This window comes from Onychostoma macrolepis, chromosome 08 (genome assembly GCF_012432095.1).
Source record: "Onychostoma macrolepis isolate SWU-2019 chromosome 08, ASM1243209v1, whole genome shotgun sequence".
Taxonomy (NCBI): Eukaryota; Metazoa; Chordata; class Actinopteri; order Cypriniformes; family Cyprinidae; genus Onychostoma; species Onychostoma macrolepis.
The window spans coordinates 18539545-18563082 of NC_081162.1; the positions used below are offsets into that span (position 1 = coordinate 18539545).

Below are 23538 nucleotides of genomic sequence, written 5' to 3' on the forward strand. Positions count from 1 at the left end.
ATTTTCAGCATAAACTGATTGACTGGAAAATGCATCAAACAATGAACACATAGCGGGGGACTGATAAGTAATAATTATATGATTTTTTAAAATTATATTAATAATTAATATTACTCTTAAACCTCAAGACATTATACCCCATTCCTCCATCTCATCATCAGTCCTTCTCCTTTCCTTCCTATATGCTTCTTCTGGCATTCTCACATGCTTGTCTCTGCATCAGAAAAAAATCCTGCAAGAAACAAGCAACTGTATTAACAGATGGACAGAGTCAATAAAACACACACAAATCGTGTCTCTGACACATCTGTTCCCCAGCATTAGAGTAATTTCCTCGCTGAAGAGACCTGGGACAGCAGTGATGGAATGGAGGGGGGACTCTGGGTTCGCCCCTGAGACCTCTCATCTTTCAGTGGGAGTAAGTAACTCGGCTAATCCCTCTTGGACATTCTTGATGAACGAGCATCATTTGCATGATCACAACCGGCCCTCCATTGTTGAAGGGGGTTCTTCTTGTATTTTTTATGACACATTTGGCACAGAGCTTTGTTTACTTAATTAAGGTCCTATTTCATAGCATGTTGTCCCAGACACTTTGTGTCCATTTTAAGCTAAAACAACACAATAAATAATAAGACACAAACTCTGGATCGTAAAACACACGTATTGTTCTCTTTCACTACACTCACTTTGACAGTAAAGCCATTAATGTGACACAGACCCCACACCACCAGCTGAACTGGAACTATGGCTGACCTCAGCAACACAGTTAGCTTACAATCCATACTGGAACCCTGCATGGCAGAGCGGCTCAAAGCAAGGAATTTCCCATGATTCAAACGCTCCCATCAAATTACTGCAGCTCTCTTTAGTCCTGTGAGTCATAACTGGCTTTTCTACTGAAAACTTTTGTGCTATTAAATATATATTAATAAACCTCATTGGGACATGATCTCAAAGCACTGGTGGTACCATGCTGATAGAAGCTGATGCTGTCTTTGGAAAAGGGACAAAACAAACAAGTTAAATTTGTAGTCCCCATTGTTTTGACCCATGTACTAACAAAATATCACAATTTTTCATCATTTAACATTATAATATTTATAAAAATATTGAACAGTATAGTGCTGTTTTGGATGTTCATGTCCAAAATAGTAAGTACTTATGCACTGTATGAATTAAGAATATAAGAATATAAGAATATAAGGATATAAGAATGAAAGAACAAACAAGTTTTGTGTGTGCGTGTGTGTGTTTCTCATATAAAAAGAACACACTTGGCAGAGGTGTGCAGGTGTATCTGCTAAGTTTAAAATGAAGTAAAATTAAAAAAAATTATAACCTAATATTAATATAATAAATATCTAATTTAATATCATATAATAAACAAAATGAAATAAATCAAAATGAGAAAAGACAAAAAAAAAAAAAAAACATTAGATATAAAAAACAAATAGTTTTGAAATGTTTTACTTTTTAATACTGCATTTTTACAACTTTTAATTTTATTAATTAATATTATTATATAAATCTATTTTATTGTTTTTACATTATATTTTTTATTTTATTGCTTAGCGGATACACACACCTTGCATGTGCAAATCATATGTATTGATTCCCTCATTTGTTCTGGCATTCTTTTATTCATAACTGCATCTGCTGTGAATATGTGATGTTTTCACTTGATAATCTATTGATTCTGCTCCTGTTATAGTAAACAAGCACATGTGTAATACACAGTCTCCACAAAAGCTGGTGAATGACAACAGAACTATTACTGGAGTAACAGGGATTTAATCATTCTCTGGTCCTTCACTGTGCAGTCTGCAGGAGTGGCCTTTAGACAAACAGTCACCACATGCTTAACTTTCAAATAAGCCATTATAGATCAAAGGCCATGAATGTGATTAGACCATGGTCGCTCTCTCTCTCTCTGTCTGTGTGTTGTAAAGGGGCCATTCCAGTACAATAATCCCAGCTTTCACCTGTCTTTTTTTTCACAAAGTTATTACAACAAAATATATCATGCAAGATACAAGCTGACAGAGCGACAAAAAAATCTTTGTGAAGCGAAATAGCAAAACATCAAACAGATTTAATCAGAAGAGGTCGATAAGCATCCAGCCTCGGTTAATTCTCAACAAATTATCTAATCCAGATGTTGCACTTTGAGTGTAAACACAGTACCCTGCAGAATCATAAAACAAATAAGCATGAAAAGGGTTTAGAGTTTCAAACAGAGCCTAACCCGGCTCGAGACCTTTCCACTGCAAACCCCACCACCCTCCCTCCTGGCTTGGCCTTTTTCAAACAGGAAAATGTAAATATGGTAATATTTAGCACGTGTTCTAAAACAGATCGGTTTTCTCAAGCGGGGAGGAAAAAAAAGGAAAAACAGGCCCACACACGATCCCAGGCCTCCCCACATTTACTGTGTGTTCCTGTTTGGTTCTGCAGGGATGTGCTTTGCGGCTTGATTCTGTTTGCAAACCGTCCCACCCAGATCTTCCACACTCTGAAACCTCATCTGGGCCAGTGAAAGTGTCTCACGCCACAACAAACTTAACAATAGAAAAACACCAAACCAACAGGTCTACTAATCTACTCAAGCAAAAGGATAATGTTTCCAAAGACTAGGGAGGGGAGAGAGAGAGTGAGAGAAAGAAGGAGAGAGGGAGGAGTGAAAAGGGAAACACTCAAGACATATGGATGTGTTTAAGGACCACCAAGGAAGGGAAACTTGTGCATTTTCGCATAAACCCAGATAAACTCCAAATATGTAATTACACGGGGTTTAGGGCTTGTCTGTTGACAATTCATTCAGGAATCTTATGGCTTTTAGTGTACAGAGACTATGCTCCGTGATGGAGTCGGTGCCTGATCTACATTCTATGCTTGATCGCTTACAGCCAAGGAGCGAGAGCGAGCAAGAGAGAGAGAGAGAGAGAGAGAGTCCACTCCTGTTTGGCAGAGCAAGAAGAAAGGAGTGAGAGGAATGGCTGAAAGTACATAAAAAGAAAGGAGGAAAAACGAGGACCCTCATAAAATACCTGCAGCACGTTTTAAAACTTTCATCGCGTCTAGTATTTATAGTGCTTCGATTCCATGTCAGTGTTTGTAGCCAATTTGTTGTGTTCCAATAAATAGACTGGCCTATTTATCAGCAGACCACATGGCAGCCATTTATGGCGGCTAACGAGAGGCAGATGTGCCGTGTGTATATTTTCGCATGCAGGTTTGACGCGCTGACAGCCCCGGACAGATAGCTGAGATGTACGGCCCTGGCCCTGACTTCCGTATCAGCTGCACACAGCCACCGTGATTTCCACCTCGTCCCCTCCACAATGACTGATGGTCATATTAATACGTTCATTCCAGACCATTTGGTCGGCGGACACTGGAAAGATTTTCTTTGGCAGGCGTGACAAGCGTACGCAGTCTAAACAACTTCAAAGCATCTTCGCTCTTGGAGAGGGAGGATCGTGTAATCTCATACACATCTGTGCTATCAAACTGTGATGTAACATGAATCATAATTTGGAGGGACTTGGCCTGGCTCTCCCTCACACATCTTGAGAAAAGTGCATTCATGCACCACAATCTGTGTGTATGTGAGAGTGTGTGTGTGTGTGTTGCCAATTACCCCGGCTATAAATACAAGAGCCCCATCCGTCACCGAGTCTTTGGGTGGCTATTGCACCACCCTAATTGGTTTCAGATGGTCCCCTAGATTTCTCCGCTCGCAACAGCACCGTCACACAGCCTGTGTGTGAGAGAAAAGCCGCAGGGCAGAACGAACAAGGGAGGGAAAAAAAGATGAGTGACAGTTCAGAAGTAAATATGGGGAGAGGACAGGAATAAACAAGAAAAATTTTGAAGTTCCTCTTCCTTTCTTCTCCAAATCCGCGTGCTCCATATCCTCTCTAACTGTGAGCCAGATCCACAAGGGTGGGACAAACAGAGGATTAAACATGTTTTAGTTCAACTATAAATTTTCTGTTTCCTATTTTGCGAAAGTTGTTTTATGTGATTATGTTTATAAATGGTAAATTCCTTCCTTGAAGAGAAGGGCTTGTTGAATGTTACGCATCAGCCAATACAAATTGTCTCTAGGGCAAGCTTAGCATCACAGGGACCTTTTATGAGGACCAGAGAAGTAACAGGGTTAAGGAGACGCTGGAGCTGCGGTATATGCAGGTGGGACTTAACCTGAAATGGACAAAGCAATCAAAAATGATACATGTTCCACAGCACCAGGGTCAGGAATTAAACAATTGGTTCCCTTTTCAATTCATAAGCATAGATTTTAATTGAATTGGGATGACAGGACGTAGAATTAAACAAACAAACAAACATTTTTAATAGTTAAAAAATCAGCACAGGAATGCATTCTGGGAATTAAAGTCTACAAAAGATAATTTATTAAATATGATTAAACAAAAATAAATCTGTAGGAGGTATCCATCTATAGGCCTACAAAATCCTATAGATAGGATTAAAAACCTTTTTTAATACTTTATACAAAAGTTGTAACATTTCATTTTATATGAATTTCTTTGAAATTCAATTCATTGTAAATCAATCTGTTCATTTAAGAATTTACAGTTTTGGATGTTGTCCAATTAAAATTCTATACAAATTCAGAAACTGAAATTTGAAAGGTATTCTCATTTCTGAATTGTGCCTTCTGACCCATAATTTATGACAAAGAACTTAGAACAGAACAGAATCTAAAATACTGTTATAATTTATAACAATACTTTGAACCATGATAATCAGAACATTCCATCTATCATTATAGCAAATGATTCTTTGTTTTCTTTGACTTTGAGCATTAATCAGCATCTTATCTTATAAAGATAGTGTTGCAATGCATCTCAGCAGCTTAAATGTATGGCTCCCAATTCCCTGGATTACCGTCTTCTTTACAAGCTAGATGTCAAACTATGCGTGTGGTCGTGCAGTGCACCCTGGGGAGAGCTGATCAATTGACATCTATTAACACTAAATTAGTATTGATCACGAAGCTAAAGGATGCAGCTCCTTTGACAGCTGGCCAGAGCAAACATTGAAAGTAGGCTACCCAAATGACTTTCAACTGATGCAGAATACAGACAGCATGTGAGAATCTGAACTAACTGAAAACCCAAATGTCAAAGCTTGCTCATCAGATTGAAAGATAATATTTAAGCAATAGGCTACTTATTTTTTTTAAAAAATAGTTTCTGACACAATTCATAATTAATTTTAAACAAGCAAATAAATGTGTAATTTTTTATATAAATTTGAAAGAAAAAAATCCTGAGGCCTGTCCACAGAACATGCCTATAGAGAAAGAGGCAACGCTTATACTTGGCTGCACATTCGAGTCAGGCAAGCGACTAGATGACAATAGAATGGACTTTTGGGCGAACTCCATACACCAATTAAAGCCATTTGACATCAGGGAGCCTCGTACCTCGGAGCCCTAAACGGCAATAAATCCATTAAATCCCGCTCATTAGAGCACTAGGCTCATTAAGTCCGAGCGAGAGAGGGAGGAGCAGCGCGTGAGTAACTCTCTGCGTGCGCACCGACACAGTCATTAACGCAAGCTGAGATAATTACGGCCGCCTGTTGTCAGCTAATCAAACTACGAACATCAACACCGACGCTCTTTGGTTGCGCTACTGCGGTTACTAAAAGAGAGCAATATACGCTGATTTCATAGACTTTCTTAAAAGAAAAACATGTAGAATTAGGATTTATACAAAGATGCATTCATCAAGAATTGTTTCACTCGAAAATAAAAATTCAGTCACCCTCGTGTCGTTGGAAACCGGCATGACTGACTTTCTTCCACAAAAGATATTTTGAAAAGTTGGACCCCATTGGATTTATGAACACTACTGTTAAAAAACTTGGGATGAGTAAAATTTTTTATGTTTTTAAAGAAGCGTCTTATGTTTATCAAGGCTGCACATATTTGATCAAAAACAGTAAAATTTTGATTTTATATTTTAAAACCACTGTTTTCTATTTTATATATATATATATATATATATATATATATATATATAAATAAATATAATTTATTCCTGTAATGGCAAAGCTAAATTTTCATCAGCCATTTCTCCAGTGTTACATGATCCTTTAGAAATCGTTATATCATAATATGCTGATTTATTATTAATGTTGGAAACAGTTGTGCTGCTTAATATTTTTGGAACCTGTGATACTTTTTTCAGGACTCTTCAATTAATAAAGTGATGTAAAGAACAGCATTCATTCAAAATATAATTATTTTTTTAACAATATAATCTTGACTTTCACTTTTTAATAATTCAACATATCCTTGCTGAATAAAAGTATTTCTTTCAAAAAAAAAAAAAAAATATATATATATATATATATATACTGCCCCCAACTTTTGAATGGTTGTTTACATTGTTAGAAAAGATTCCATAAAAGATGAAAATCCTATTGTGAAGCTGTGAAGGAAATGGATGCAATTACATTTAATACCATAATACAGTGAATACTAGTCTTCTTGAAACTAACATTTAGGAGTCGGTCAGACTGTAACTCTAACTCCCAATTATAGAGTCAATAAAATTTATAGCAATATTCATAAAGCATTTGTGACATTTTGAATAGTGCCAGCTGAATCTTATTAAGCACGCTTCACACTATATTCTTTATGAGGGGTTAATGCTTTTTCTCAGCCATTCACATTAAACAGGCCTGATGCTGCTGCAGCTTTAGGAATGGGGAACCATTCTGCAGAGCAAAAAAAAAAAAAAAAAGGAAAAGTGATGAGCGATGGAGAATAGAGAAAAGGATTGGGATGGGAAGGAGAGAAAGGAAAGAAAGAGAGGGATGGAAGGAAGAGAGGAGGCTGCAGGTTAAGGAGAGCCGAGCATTTGAAGTGTGAGCTCTTGTCTGGATGAGCATGTGCTAAACCTTTGCAAACCCGTATCGCCCAAGATCAAATATTTATATATGCTATTGTCTAATGGAGAGCTCGGCAGCGAGTGCCTTAATTTGTTTTCCTCCACCACAAATTAATTCCGTCCCCATCATCAGTGTCCTGCGAGGTGACTGCGATTATCTCAGCTCTATCTTTGGACGGCTGATCAAGCATGCTCTCCAGACATTTTAATGGTCAAACTCCACTTTACAATTACTTCTCATCTGATACACACATTTCCATAGATTAAAGGTGAGGCAGAAACACTTGAGGGAGATGCACGGACGCCCCTAACTAGCTCTCTTTTCTCCCTCCTCTACATTTCTCTACTCGGTTTTCCTTTTTTCTCTCATCCATCACCTCCCCCTCTCCCTTCTTAACATTGCTCTAATGAAGAGGCAGATTAAAGGAACATCTACATAAGAGCTTATCAACCCAAGAGCTTCACAATTGAAACCGTAAGTACATATATTTTCTCTATACTATGTAATGTACTGTTACAAAGCCAATCATCACAGAATGAGAGATAGAAAGGAAGCGAGCGGTGCACACGACATCAGGAACGTCACTTAGTGTAAACAGCATGTAAAGCAGAAATATGCTGGCGCATACTGAGGTAAATGTTTTGCCCCTCCGCAGCAATACAGAGTGAGTGTTAGAGCCTGATTGTGCTGCTATTACAGGCAAATGACAGCACTTCCATTCTATCACTGAGCCCATAATAATCAAAGTCATTGATGACTCTGAAAGAGAGAGAGGGGCCGGAGTCAGGGGCTCTCAGACACTTCTGCTGTCACCTCTATCATGTTGTCATGAGTGGATCAGAGGTTGACCGTGATGAACCTGAACGCGCAGAAGTCACTGGAACTCACTGATCAAATGCAATAGAAAGACAGATTGGTCTTTCATCTTGATTCAAGAAAATCAAGTCAACAACTTCCTCACCTCAAACCAACAACCCCCGCCCCATTTCAGGCCAGGGGACACAAACATCAAAGTACAAGATATTATCTGAGCAAGCTGTAGAAGCAGACAGAGTGGGAGGGTCAGTGATTTTGATTAATGGAGACTGAATTAAATTAAACTCAAAAGGTCCGCATCCAAAAGTTTGGTCTATTAAGTTCAATAAGGATGAAGCTTGAGATCTTGTGAGGCAGGAATGAGCCATTCAGAATTCAACTGAAAATGCATTTTAATGACAATTTAGCAAATGCAATGAAACAGAATTACAGTGAATTGAAATTCAGAAGAATTCCATATACACATATAACTAATTTATAAAAACAAACTTTTAGTTAAAGCTTTGCCTGAAAGTTTTGATATGATACACTGTAAAAAAATAAAAAAAATCCATGAAATTTACGGTAAAAAATCGGCAGCTGTGGTTGCCGGAATTCTACTGTAAAAAAATACAGTAACAACATTTTAGGTTTTAACTAAAATTTACAGTTAAATACCGTAATTTCATTAACTGATATAATGTTAATATACCAACCTATTAAGGTACTGAAATCTGTTTTGTACCTTTGAAATACACTGATAACCACCAAATGCAGGTGGTGATGAGAAAGTCACATGATGAACCAAAGCCCATCACAAGCAGCTTTTAAATAATAACATATATAGAAGGTGCACAGTGTCATTCACACAAACACTAAACACCATCATGGTGAGACTCATTAAACTGAAATTTGCAATAAACATTAATTTAACATTAGATGTAACATACAACCCTAATAAACATAACTTATAAGAAAAAACTAAGAAGAAACAGTTATTTCAAAGAAAAAACATCAAATTCAAACAAAATTTTAAATGCAACGCAGGGAATTCTGGGAATGTCAGTTTCTGGTTTTTCCCTGTAAATTTTACAGGAACTTACAGTTAACCATTTAAGAGGTTTTTACTGTAGCATTTTCACAGTTTTTTACCGTTAAAATCACAGTCATTTTTTACAGTGTAGATATGTCATTCACAAGTCACAACCCAATTCAGTTTCCTGTGGTGTGTGGCTTGAAATCAAATTGCAACTCATTCATTAAAAATGAGTCATTTCTTTTGTTCTGAATTTTGCCCAACGCTGTTGTGAGAGTTTGCCACTTTGATTCGTTTTCAAACTGAAATCTAGGAGGATCTCTATTGAAGTCTGATTCAGTGCAGTTCTAGGCATAAACCTCACTGTGAGAAAGAGGTTCCAGTATCGCAGAGAGAAACAGGTCAGATATCTGCAGCTCTTAACAGTTGTTATTTTTCACTGCAAGACAAGGGCAAGACAGGGAAAAGAAACAGTCTGTAACTAAGCTCTTTAAAACATTAACTTAACGTATGATGTAACTGAATGTAATCTAATTTTCTTTAACTCAATTTTCATGTATCTGCATCAAATCTGCAACAGAGTGAAACTCAATTTGTTCCGAAAATTCGGAGGGTGAGATATCTTGAAATAATGTTTATAAAGTCACCCCCAAACTGAAAGGCTAAAAGCCTGACAAAGACAGCGTGTGTTGTCCTTGACCGTTACAGCAGGAGGGTGTGGCTCAGTTTCCAGGAGAGTTTATTTGAGCTGACTGACAGACACGAAGCTAGATTACACAGCTGCCATTGTGGCTCAAGCATCTTCATCAGTGTGAAGCAGGTTCAGGCTATTAGTGGTCTGAGACTTGAGTACAGGAAACTGTGCTGTGATGCAGGATGCTTTAGTCACCCTCAACGGTCTGGGAAAACTCCTGAGTCATTTCCAGACGGTTTAGTCTGACTGTACAAGGCATGGCGGAACACTGATCTCTGATAATTTCTAAATTTTACAAACCAATGTGAAAAGTTCAACAGAAATAGTTTTTATTTTTTCACAAGTCTAATTTAAATGCCTAGATATTAACCGATACATGCAAATCTCAGTTCATCCCTGCAGTTAGCGCTATCCATTTCTATAATCTGTCAGTTGTTGTTCCGTTGGTTTTCCTACATGTTTTCGTAAGGAAAAGAAAGATTTGGTGTTGATGGGGTTTGATTAAGTTCCAGGCCGAGAACGGATGACCTTTTAAATTCGTCTTGACAGAGGAGCAGCGGTAAATGCTTTCTGACACGGGCAGCAGTGAAGTTTTTCTTCATTTTCCCTAACAACCCCTTTCAACTCTCCATTACCATCCACCTATCATACATTGTTTAGCCCACTCTACCCACTTCCTTAATCCTGTGTCCTTTAGAGCCCTTAATGCCCCAGCCAAGTGGCATCAGACGTTATTTAGGAAATAGAATGTGAAAGTTCGAAATGTTTATGAAATTTCAGAGGCCCGTTCCTATGGACTGTGTAATCGTTCCTCTATCAGGGTAGGCGGCTTAAGTGCAACAGTTTGCAAACCATGTGAAGATTAAACACACAAACACAGTCTTGCATCAAAGACAGATATAGAGAAAAATAATGAATTAGCAGGACAGAGATTAGCAGATAGAAAGTGTAAGAAACAAAGTTTGAGATCTAAAGATACTGTTATGGAAGTGAGCGAGTGTGTGTGTGTGTGTGTTGCTCTCTGGCAGGCTGGAGTGGAAGCTGAAGTCAGTAATGGGAACAGTGTGTTTTCCCCCTCCAAGTTCTTTGCCCCAGCTGCCTATCAAAAACTAATATCCTCAAATTTGACGCTTATGTTGTCCTTTGAAATTAGAAAGAATCTGTGTCTAATGCTATAAGCCAAACCTGGCTCCCCTGAACTTCGCTCCACTTCCAGCGCAGTCTCACTGACTCTCTCTCTCTCTCTCTCTCTCTCTCTTTGTGCCACTGAGACCCCAGGATTTAAAGACCTACAGCGTTCTCCTTCTAGTCCCGCACCCCTGCTCCCCCAGGCCCCTTGGCCTCTCTCTCCTTCCTCCCTCTCGCTCACTTTCTCCCTGTACGGTCGGTTCTTTTTTAAATACAGTAACACAATCTGCGGGAAACTGATATAATCTTTTCTAAACTATAAAAGTCAGTCACCCAGAGAAACATCTGCATGGTCAAATTTAAAACAAACTGTCAGGGAATCGGGTAACCCATAAAGAGAACGGCAGAGAGGGAGCGAGGTGCCACGAGGGGCTCCCTGATCTTTTTAACTTCACCTCTCCACAGACGCTCCTCTCTCAGTTTCTTTCTGTTTGTTCCTCCTTCAGCCTATCACTCCATTCCAGTAAATTCTATCACATTTCGCTTTTTCATCTCAGTGGAGCCCACCCAGGGAACGCTATTCTTGGAGGTGGATTTTATTAACCGTTAAAGACCCGCTAAGCGTTAGGTTTTGACTTTTCGCTCATGGTAGCCGTCAGACGTTTCTGTTTTGTGTCACAGGTACACGTTCACATAGACTTCTGGGAATGAAAGACGCATTAAGTCTAGCTGGTTCTGTCGGAAATGTGGCCTACAGGTTAGCACGCTTGACTGACACGTTCTGTACCCCTCTTCCTAGCATTTTCTGTTGACTAGCTCTTAAAAATAAATAAATAATTTTTCATTTTGATTACATTTGCTGTCATATATATATATATATATATATATATATATATATATATATATATATATATATATACTGTATACACACACACACACACAACTATGCAAAAGTTTGGGGTCAATAATAAATCTTTCACTCACCAAAGCTGCATTTCTTTGATCAAAAATTAAAAAGAGTGAAATAGTTTTTTACACTAAAACATTTTTCACTCAGAAATGACTCAGAAACAGCAATTAATACATTGAATTAAATGTTACATTTTGAAACAGAAACATACATCATGCCATCATGCAGTGTCAATACTGTTACCAGTTTTAAAATGTAAATTTAAACAATTATTTATTACATTTCAATAATCAATATCTACAAGTAAAATCATTTCAAAGTGTACAGCATGTGCTTTTGTGAACTTTACTATTAGCTAAAAATTAGCAATTCAGTTTGAAATCATCAAAGCTGTTACTGGCAGCCCTGTTACTTTTGAAACATACCCCAACAATTGTTTTATTTACAGTATATTTTAATGCTCAAGTAACATTATAATGTTTAAAACATTCCAGGATTCCTTGAAAAATAAAAAGTTAAAAAGAATCACATTTCTATGAAATAGATATTTTGTAAGTCTTACTGTCTCCAAATTTATTAATGGTAATGCATACATACCAAAAAAAAAAAAAAAGTTAAATATATATTAAAATAAAGAGTGATTGAAAAAGCACGACTGCTATGTGTAAATCTGTGTATGTGTCCTCTTGGCTGTTGAGTCACACTTTGGATGGGTTTAATTGCCACACTGACCCACCGCTGTTAGAGAATGAACCCAGCGAAATGCACAGACAAACAGCCCTTACTCACACACTAAATACTTCAGCCCGTCAAGTGTACTGCTTCTGTCTGAGGACATACAGTGATCTCCGTATTTAAACACATCAATGCACACCCTGCTCAGAGAGAGAAAACACATTAAGAAACACATACCAATGAGCGCGCACGCACACACACATACACATACACACACACACACACTTGTCCACTAACTTACTCTCTCTGTCACACCGGGCAACTAATCTCACCACAAATAGCTTGAATAACACCCACAGCGTGGTGTTAAATTGGTAGTAAAGAGTGTGTGCGCATGTGTGTCCTTTGTGCGAGTCAATAACAGTGGATCTGGCTAATGCCAGTCCTAAATGGTGTCTCTAATTACTTGGCCTGGAGATGGCTTTTAGCTAAATCACATGCTTTCTGAAGAGCCTGTATCAACAGAGACAAGGGCCTGAACAATTACACTAGTCCTCTCCCATCGGCAGCGCCGTGTGGCTTTACCCATCAGCCCCTGGCTCGCCGACGCTCCCTCATTAGCTGCTCTCCTGGACTAGGATGTTTTCCCCTGTGTCTCTGCAGCCGTACACGGCTACAGAGAGGCCTGTCGTGGAGAGAGCTTACTTATGTTAATGTTTTCACTGGCTGGGGGAGAGAGAGAGAAAGAGAGAGAGAGATATGGATAAACAGAAGCAGAAGATGAGTACCGAGTGGACTGTTGGTTTTAATTGATACTGGAGAGGTGTAACATGATTGTTCTGTAGAGGACACTGGAGCGCCGCTGCGCTCACAAGCGCACACACACGTACTCAAACTGAGTGCTGTGGGTACAGCTCTCATGTTTAATGTAACGTGATAATACAGAACACTTTGACTTGGATTCATAACCTTCCTGCAATATTTGATCAGCTGTTTTTAGTGAACGGTGGCTGAGCGATGAAAATACTCACACAATGTACCCAAGTCTAATATTTAGTGGTTTTATGCATTTTCTTTCCAGTAATTCGGTTTGTGCGTACTATATTGTGTGCAGTCTTCAGGTCATTTTTAAGCATGTCATTATACTATTAGCACTATTAGCGACACCAAACAATATTGCCAATATTTATGACTGTTTCTAACAGGTTTCTTAGTAGCTGGTTCTCTAAGTTGTCTCTGCACACTAAGCAGACATAGGAAAACAAAACAAAACGATCTGAATTTATCTTATTTTATTATAAATTGTTATCAGTGTTGTTATTGTAAACTATATTAAAAGCCATTTTCATTCAGTGAAATATTAATTCTAATAAAATGACAAAATAAAGCTATATAAAATTGCTTATGTGCTTTTGTCATTTTTGTTGTTTTATATATAGAGAAAACATATTAAGAAACACACACACCACAAAAATGAAAATAAAACTAAAAATAACACTGATTATTATTCTTAAGTTATAAAATAAGATAAAAGAAAATAAATCATTAAAACAGAATGGTTATTTTATTTATCTTAATGTATTAGATTATAATTATATATATTATAAATATTTAAAGAAAGATAATAAAACTAAAAGAAAAAGGTAATAAAATAAATTAAGAATTTTATATTTTGTTTTAAAGTGCCAGTTTAATGTACCTGTTATAAATAGTTAGTTAAATTTAAATTTTTAGAAAAAAAATCACACCCAGAGCCTCTAAAAGTGGCAAAAGATTTTTCAGATTGAAATCTAGCGTTTATCAAATGCTCAGTTTAACAACTTTTTAACACTATAGTGAAACATTTTTACTCAAGCCTGAGAGTGGCAAGACAAGAGTGTACGTGGAAATACAGAAAAGAAGAGGATTCAGAGAGAGCGAGAGAGAGAGAAAGAGGAGTAAAGGAGCTAAGTGGGGTTGGCGCTCTCAATAGTCAGCCTGCTCCACCCTATTAGCCTCCAACCATCCTCTTCATCCAACAGCACCATCCGTAACTCAACTCAACACTATCACCCTCTGAGAGATACAGAGAGAAAGAGAGGGGGGCAGCCTCAGAGTGCGGGTGGCTCTGGCTCTTCAGTTAAAGAGCTTTGCAATCATTGTGCATATTTCATTTTGCACCATTTCCAAATCAACAGTCGCTCTCTGTTCTGAAGCCCATGTTGCAATCACGAACAGGCCTCTTCACCGCAGTCTGCTTCCACTGGAACAACATGCACCAGTTCCACACATCTGCGGTGTTCTTCTTTTTAAAATTGCTGTATTGCTCATAACTTAAAAGTACGACATGTAATTTTTGAGATGCTAGCAGCATCAAAAACCCTCAAAATGACACAGCCAAGTGTCAAACTAACACATTGCAATTCCATCTGAGGCCACCGGTGGTGCTAAAGCAACACATTGCATCTTTTTAAAGGTGTAATTTCTGTGCAAAAACAGTTGTTTCCAAACAGGTTTCCCAAACACTGGCAATAGTCAAAGTTTAGAAAGCACTACAGTGTTTATGACTTGCTTACGGTTGCAAGTTCAAATAGATTCATATAACATAAATTACGCACTTCGCCTGTAATTTAGAGGGAAGAGACAGAGCAAAAAACGAGAGAGAAAGAGAGACAGAACATCTATTGAAAAACTGTGGGGTCTGCACTTTCAAGGAGGGGAATTCATAGGGGTTCGAGACAATGGCACCAGTCAACAACGGGGCTGCCCTCTCTCTCTCCATCTCTTCCTCTTTCTCTCTGCCTCTTCTCCTTCTCCCACACAAAAGCCAGCTGGTTGGATCACTCAGTGGAGAAATGAAAGAAGGACATGGCATTTTAATGGGAGGGCTAACAGACAAGAGGAGAAGGTAGAGAAAGAGAGAGGGAGAGAGATAGAGAGTGTGTGTGTGTGTGTGTGTGTGTGTGTGCAGAGCCTAGTCGTGCTGTTCCTGAGCCTTTTTATCTGAGTGATTGCCCCCAATTAGATCTGTGTTCAGGGTGGGTGAGAACACGCTGGGTTCAGGGAGGGGGTTTACGGTGATGAGTGCCCCGTCTCCTGCTCATTAACCCCAGTCAAACATAACTGCAACGCAAAAAGAACATCAAAAACAACACATTATTTTGTTTAATTGCGGGTTTTAATTTTAGACGCGTAAACAAGTGCAGAAACAGGCTAATTCTGTGTGCACTGATGGTCTAGGGGGCACGGGTAGATGCACAGATTTACATAGGTGTCCTGAATCGAATCTGCAACCAGGTACAGGCAGAACTGCTTGCTATTAGATCAGACATTCCCAAACTTTTTATAAGCCTTGCTGCTTCTCTCTTAAGAATTTTGAAACTTTTTATTCCAGGAGGCCTTATAACAAATCAAACACTTTGTTTTTAAGTTGATTTAGATGTTCAACCCAATATTCAGCATGCAACTAAAAAAAAATCAAATTTTATTTTGAAAAGTTAATATTATATTTATTATCTTAGTAGATGCTTTGTGTGACGTCTGCTAAATGAATGCATGTAAATGCAATGCTAAACAATCAAAATATAATGGATTTTCATTTTGCATGCTTAAAAATTGTTTTATCTTAAAATATTACATAATATAACATTATTACACAATATATTTTTAAAAAATTTATTGTTTATGTAATTCCACATTGGTATTTCTAGCATAATTGAATGAAACCCTCAATGTTTGTGGACTCTCATTTGGGAAGCTATTTCTGAAAACGTTATTTCTGTAGGTTCATGAAACTGTTACCAGTGTTATTATTGTTATTAAAGCTAAAACTGTTAAAATATTTTTTGGTAATAGAAATAAATCTGAAATAATATAACATACAGTATAAATATTAGATGAAATCTTGAAATGTTGTCTTAAGAACTAACTGAAATAAATATTTAATTTGAAGAACTAAAATGACTAAAACTGAAATAAAAAATAAAATAATAAAACAAAAACACATAAAATGACTCAAACAAACAAAAATCAAATTGAAAATTGAATTCAAAATATGAATAAATACTATAATAATTAAATACTAAAACAACACTGACTGGTGCTAGCCCTCCGACCCATCAGTGACAGATCCTGAATAATTCCTCTTCTTCTTTTCCTCTCCTCCTCTACCTATCTTCATGCACCTCAGATGAGCTTACAGTAAGTCTCATCTACATCTGAGTCTTTCTCTTCTCCTCGTACTCATGATTGAACTGCCAAGCAGTGAGATTCCAGCAGACTTTCATTGAGCTACTGGGAATACACTGTCATAGCCACATTGAATTATAATACCAATTTGGATGGTTTGATATCACTTTATGGCAAAATTATTGTGTAATAAATTGGTTCCATTACTCACCGAGGCAATTGTGGGGCAGAAGGGAGGCAGGGAAGGGAGGTAAATCTTCATGGTCTTTCTTTCTTTCATATTAAATAACAGGAGGACCATCACTACAGCTGCCTAATGCACATTAAGACCCACATACATTAACAGATTGTCACTGTCACTGTCATGCATGCAATTCAATGCCATATTGACACAACAGGTGTGGAAGGGCAAGGGGGAGAGAGTACTATTGCAATCCCTTGTCTCCACTGGCTTAGACATTGTAGAGAGAGAATGAAGGAGGAAGCCAGCCTCCATAAATCGCCATGAACGTGTAAATGCCACTGCTGTGCATTCCAGCAGGAGAACAGGAGTCCAAAATGCTACAAGTTTCTTTCTCTCTTTACTGCTGTTGTTTTAATAGTACTGCAATCCCACACACACAATTCTCTCTCTCTTTCTCTCAATTATGATCTTTTACTGGCATGACAAAAAAAATTTATTTGCCAATATGTCTGGCTATGTACTATGATAAATTGTGCACTGTAAAATAAAATAACAAGTGCAAACAAATAATAGTAACATTCAAATATCAGTAGAGCAAAAAAAAAAAAAAAAAAAAAAAAATTATGAATAAATAAATAAATAAATAATGACAAATATATATATATATATATATATATATATATATATATATATTAGTAATTTTTTTTAAAAAGTGCACCATAAGAAACTAGCAACTGATAAGTTTAAATATAAAGGAATAGTAATATTAAGGCAAGACACTGCAGGCAAAACCATTGCTTTTTCATGCACATCAATTTTGAGATTTTGGGCTTTTTGCTTATGTAAATGATCTTCTTTTAGACATCTTTTATTGGAATATGACAACATCCAAAATACACATTTAAATGTTTATTTTATTGCACTTTATCTATTTGTGCCTGTATATTTCTTTCAAGACCTTTTTTTTTTTTTACACTGAGCCAAAAATCTCCATATATCTATATTCTTAACATTTTACAGAGGAGTTTGGTCATTTATCATTCACCTGATTTATTATTAAAAAAAAAATTCCTAAAATGAAAAAATTCCAGAATATTTTTTATCTGAAATATGGAGTGATATTATTGACAATATTTTCTGAAAAATAGAGTGATAAAAATATAAATCCAAATCCCCCCTGTAAAAACTTATAAAACAATTATTTTGAACCTACTTTATCCAATGTTCAAATTTCTGTTCTGGAAAGTTATGCAAATTAGTGCATATTTAATAAAATTATTCCTTGCTTGCATATTCAAACATAACATTTCAGAAAACGTGATGCAAAACAATTGTCTTAATGTACTCTGATTTATCAGCTGGGAACGTATAGTGATATTTATTAGTTTAAAATTTTTTACCCTGTTCACATATTGTCTTGTCTTAATTGATCAAATCAGTAACAAACAAAAGGTGAAGAATAAAACTAATTGTGCCAAAAAACTGTTATAATGAGCCTTTCTTTCTCTCCCTTTGAACCCATAAAAACAATAGTTTGGTATGAAGAAGTTTTGCTGTAATTAGTGATTTGAATGATCCCTATTTTCGAGGACACACTCCCTCCGTGCCAAAAGCTGAGAGACAGAGAGAAGCGTAGTAATATGACAGTGTGTTTCCACTCACAATAGCCAAGGGGCAGAACCTTCACAATTACTCCCTTACACCCCACAGTTAAACAGAGAGAGAGAAAGAGAGATAGTTTACATTATCATCAGAGTTGCTGGATTCATGTTTATGTTTAAATAACCACTGTAATTATTTGCTTGGACAATACAGTTACTTACACAGTCCACTGCTTCAACTTGTTTGAGTGAGACAAATTGAGTGTGTGGGAGAGAAATTGAACATGAAAACAAGAGATGTTGTTCCTTATTTCGCGTGTGTCATGACATTCTTTGTCATCTCTGAGGCAAGAGGCTACAGATCAAAACAGAAAAACACAGAATAAAGCCTCAAATCCAAATCCTGAATTATGCAATATTCATTGCCACTGGAAATAGGTTTGGAAATTTGCCCCTGATTTTTCACAGACATTTCAAAACAATGGTGAAGTTGACTCTGGAGCGCATTTCCTCAGACTGTAGCGCTCACATGGCTTTTATCCTGTGTGACTCAGACTCAACATTACACAGCAAACCGATCCACATCTGCAAACAAAGAAAGGACAGAATCCACAATATCTTTGCCTTCAATAATTTGCAGTCGAAACCCATAAAATGAGTCAACACTCGCCTTCCACCTGATGGCCATTTTACTGAAAACAAGGAACTGTGTCCATAGCAACTGACAAAGCATTGAAAATACCTCTTTCCACACACAATACAATAAATAAATAAAAATTATATTTTTGATAGGACAGTACTTCGGTGCCTAAAAGTTGCATAAAATCAAAATTTAATTTAAAACACTATTGACACTGTACTTTAATACACATTCCTGGTCCTATTGAAAGCGACTAGTCAGTCTGTATTGTTATTATTTTTTTAATATAATAAACATGTTTTAAAGAACACTGGGGTCTAAACATACACTTTTAAAAATAAAGGTTTTCACAACAATGCATAGAAGAACCATTTCTGAGATTCCCAAAGAACATTTCAGTGAACAATTCTTCAAAAAACTGAAGAGTCCACTATTAAAAACATTTTGTTCAATGCTGATAAAGGTTTTTATAGAGCCTTCACTGCCAATTAAAAAAAAAAAAAAAAAAATATATATATATATATATATATATATATATATATATGAAGAGTTCAGATGCAAAAGCCTCTAAACGCCATCTGGAATGTTCATCTAAAATGAGCATTTTTATCAGGCTCCTATGTTTAGGTTCAGTAATTTTACTCTAATAGCAATATATAGGTCCTTTTCTATGCAATTAAAGTGAAATAACTGAACATAAATATAGGACCCTGATAAAATTGCTCATTTTAGAAGAAAATTTCAGATGGCATTTAGAGGTTTTTGCATCTGAACTCTTCATATGTATATATTTTCTCAAAATATATTTTTGTGTGTGTTCCACAATAGAAAGTCAGTCATACATGTTTGGAACAACATGAGGGCGAGTAATTAATTACAATTAAAATTTTTGAGTGAACTGTCTCTTCACTCCTATGCAATCACTGGAAACTCTTAAAGATTCCCAACTAACTTTTAATCAAGGTTGAGAGTGTACAGTGTGTAAAGGAGTCAAACACACACATACAAACACCATCGGCCGAGGTCTTAAACTGGGCCTGCCAGCTTTTCCCTAACCCCCCACCCTCCCACATCAAAGGCCATCAATCTCTCCCGGTACAGAGGGAAAGCCAAATATTTAGAGAAGGCCCAAGCCCCCATAAATCTGTTGTGGGAGAGAGCGGGGAGAACACGATATACCCCTAACACACACACCTAGCTCCCCATCCCAGCACTCTCCTCACCTCCATCAGCCAGAGGAAGCCGAGAACGACAGAAGGAATCTGAAAAAGAGAGAAAGCTGCGCTGTGCCCAAGTTGAAAGGTGCACGGGGAGTCTTAAATTAGGGAGAGAAGTATATAGTGCCCCCTGCCTTTTAATATACACATGCATAAAGACAAACGTATGTTGAGACACAAACACGCACTAAAAATGCATAACTACTGCTTTAAATCATGGCTACGGCTCACATACTTACACAAATGCAATCCCCTGAACACAATACACACACTTGCAATCCAGCAACTTTGCTCCCGGCCTTTGATTTACAATAACAAGGCTTGGTTCCACTCGAGTAGGCTGGCAAATATTCTAGACTATTTATTCCCCCTTTCATTGGAAAACAATATGGTGTTTTGTGTAATAAAGAAAGGAATGCTGTACTGACAGGTCAGAGGTCGCGTTAGGAGTAAATTGAGGGCAGATGAGGCCTAGCGGAGAGTCTAGTTTGTGAATGGAACTGTGCGGAGGAGAGCGGACAAGACGCTGAGATGTTTGGCTTGCTCTGAGTGCAGGATGAGGAACCAGCCCTAAGAGCTTGAGGGCTCTCAGCACCGCTGAGCTAAATGACATGAGTTTATCCATCTTACGGCTGACCACTTCAATGAGAGCATGCCTATTGTACCTGAGAAACTATTTACCGGTGCATTGGTAACACTCACACACGCAGTCACACATACATACACAGACTCTCATCATCCACTTCATCTCTTTTTCATTCTTACACACACACATATACAGAGGACAGTCCACAGCTGTCAGGCTGACAGGGAACAACAGGGATTATACCGTCTCTCTCTTTTTCCACATCCTCAAGAGTTCTCAGTTTGTCCTTTAGGGTCAAACAGGAAGATTGATCTCATGGACAGAAAACAACAACCTTCAGCCCTGACAGACGCCTGGATCAACTACAGACTTCTTCAGGGACCTTGCTGGGACAGACAGCCACCTCAGCCTATTCAGAGCAGCCCTAACACTCAAGCCCAGGACTGCTGCTACTGCATCTACACACAAATCTTGCAGTCTGCATAGGGCACCATATGTAGCTCCCTAGGTAGGGGCAACCATATAAATTTCCCAATATTTATTAACATTAATTTATTTATAATAAAAGGAATATATATATATATATATATATTAAAATTAATTAAAACATTAATTTATATAAAAAGAATATATATTTATACATCTATACATTTATAACATAAGTTTATATGTAACAAAATAAAATAAAAATGATATTATATTTTTATTTAATATAACTGTTTAATATTTCATTATTTTTATGTTGTAGGCTTACAGTTTAAGTAGTTTGAGACTAATATATTGTCTTGATAATAAAGGCTGTATAAAACAGTTTATATTCAATAAAACAATATTATATTTCTATAATATAATATAATAAGCAATGCGGTATTAAAAGGCAGTGTTGTATTGTGAATAAGAATTTTGTATTATGACTTATTCACAATACAGCACACCTCAAGTACCTTATGCCAAAGAGTATTTATTAATATGTTACTTTTTTTAAAGTAAATTCATTAAATTCTATCGTTCCAGTAGGAAAATAGTTTCTGACATTGGCAGTAAACGGCTAGAGAATGTTCTTACTTGTAACACGCTTCATGTAATGGAGCTCAAATAAAAAACAAAGACTAGGAACTTTTCTCAACTTCTGTGTAATTTTTTTTTTTTTTTTTTAACAATGTATGGTATTTTCTCACATACATCTGCTTATATAAGCATGATAATATGTTTATTTTCCACCTTTTAGTTTAAAACAGACTGATTTATGGCACGGCACGTCATTAAACAGAGTAAAATAATGAACATACCATACCTGAAATATAAAATAATAACATTCCCTCTGTACTTCAGAAACACCACATATGTGGAAGTCCCAATTCTGTCAGTGTGTGTGTGTTCTGACACCCATTTGGTCAGCAGCGGCCCTGCTTCAGCCTCCGTCTGAGCATCCAGGAAAGGGCAAATTCAGGTGCTTCTGTCATCTCGCTCCGTCAGTTTGTTGGTATTCTTGGCTGTCGTGCCCAGTGAAATGTCACCTCTCTGAAGGCCTCCATCTATTTTGTGTATAAATGTCAATAATGAGTTATACAACCACAATATGGCAGAGGATTCTTTGCACAGGGGTTTTGTAACCTTTTTTCAATGCTGCGACTTTACTTTAAAAAATTTGGGTATGTCTTGAATGTTCCCCCAGAGCAGCTTTTCCCCCCTCTGTTATTTAACTAACCACCTCTCCTGTGTTTCTTTTCTGTGTTTATTCTTACAGCATTAATTCCACCTTTCTTCTCTCTCTCTCTCTCTGTGTTTCCCTGTTCCTGTGTGGGCTGTTCAGAGAGAGCTCCCTTGTCTCAGTGTTTGACACGCGTCTTCCTGTGTGGCTGCCAGGACCGCTGGGGACAGGAGAGGAACAAAGCTGTCCAGAGGACTGCCCGATTCAATTACACACCTAGGCCACAAAGAAAACTCAGACCGTCTGCACTCACAGGCACAGTGGCCTGCACCCAACACTTTGAATGAAGATATTTTTCTTGGACATTGTTTTGCAGTTATTCAGATTTTTATGGACAATTTTTTGGTTGCATTCTAATAAAATAAAATGATATTGTGTTTGAACTCCTCCTAATAGACTACAACACATGATGAAGAGATAATTCTCCCAAAAATGAAAATTCCTTCATCATTTACTCACCCTTATGTCGTTCCAAATACTGAAAAATATATATCACAGATACACAAAAATATTAAGCAGCACAACTGAACTGTTTTCAACATTGATGATAATAACAAGAAATATTTTTGAGAACCAAATCAGCTATACAGAAAGATAGTAGAATGAATATTAGAATTATAGACAGTGAAGTGAAGACACTGGAAATTCAGCGCTGCATCACAGGAACGAATTGCATTTTAAAATATATCAAACTAGAAAAATGCTATTTTAAATTGTAATAATATTTATCAATATTACTGTATTTTTGCTTAAATAAATGCAGCTTTGGTAAGCATTATTGGCCATTTTCAAAAACATTAAAAAAATCTCATTGACCCAAAACTTTTGAACGGTAGTGTTAGTATATTCATGCTATACCATAAATGCACTCTAAGTCACTTTGGATAAAAGTTTCTACCAAATAAATAAATGTAAAATATCAAGCTATAAAACAAAGAAATAATTGTGCTATGGTCTTTTTAGGCACAACACAAAGCCTAAACCCCCCTTAACTGTGTTAAAAATCACTGTAACACACTACCTCAAGAGGTTTATTGCATTTATAAAACAGCAGCAAAGCAATATGATAATATGTCACATATATCATTCCTCTTACTCCTCCCCTCTCTTCACCTCATCCCTCTTGTGAAGCCAACAGCCCCCTCCACTGGGCCAGGGAGGGTCTCTGGCCACATAATTACTCCTCGCTGATCCTAATAGCACATCACAGACACCGCCACTTCAGCCGGCCTCCGTTCAGAAGCACCCGGTCGGAGACGTT

The 23538-nt window shown here is 37.1% G+C and overlaps 1 long non-coding RNA gene across 1 annotated transcript; it reads left to right on the plus strand.

Annotated features, from left to right (window-relative positions):
• Positions 1-161: 161 nt before the first annotated feature.
• On the plus strand, positions 162-22652 carry LOC131546232 (uncharacterized). The gene is made up of 2 exons (XR_009272630.1): positions 162-418; positions 22380-22652. It is a non-coding gene; the product is annotated as an uncharacterized LOC131546232 (long non-coding RNA).
• Positions 22653-23538: the final 886 nt, after the last annotated feature.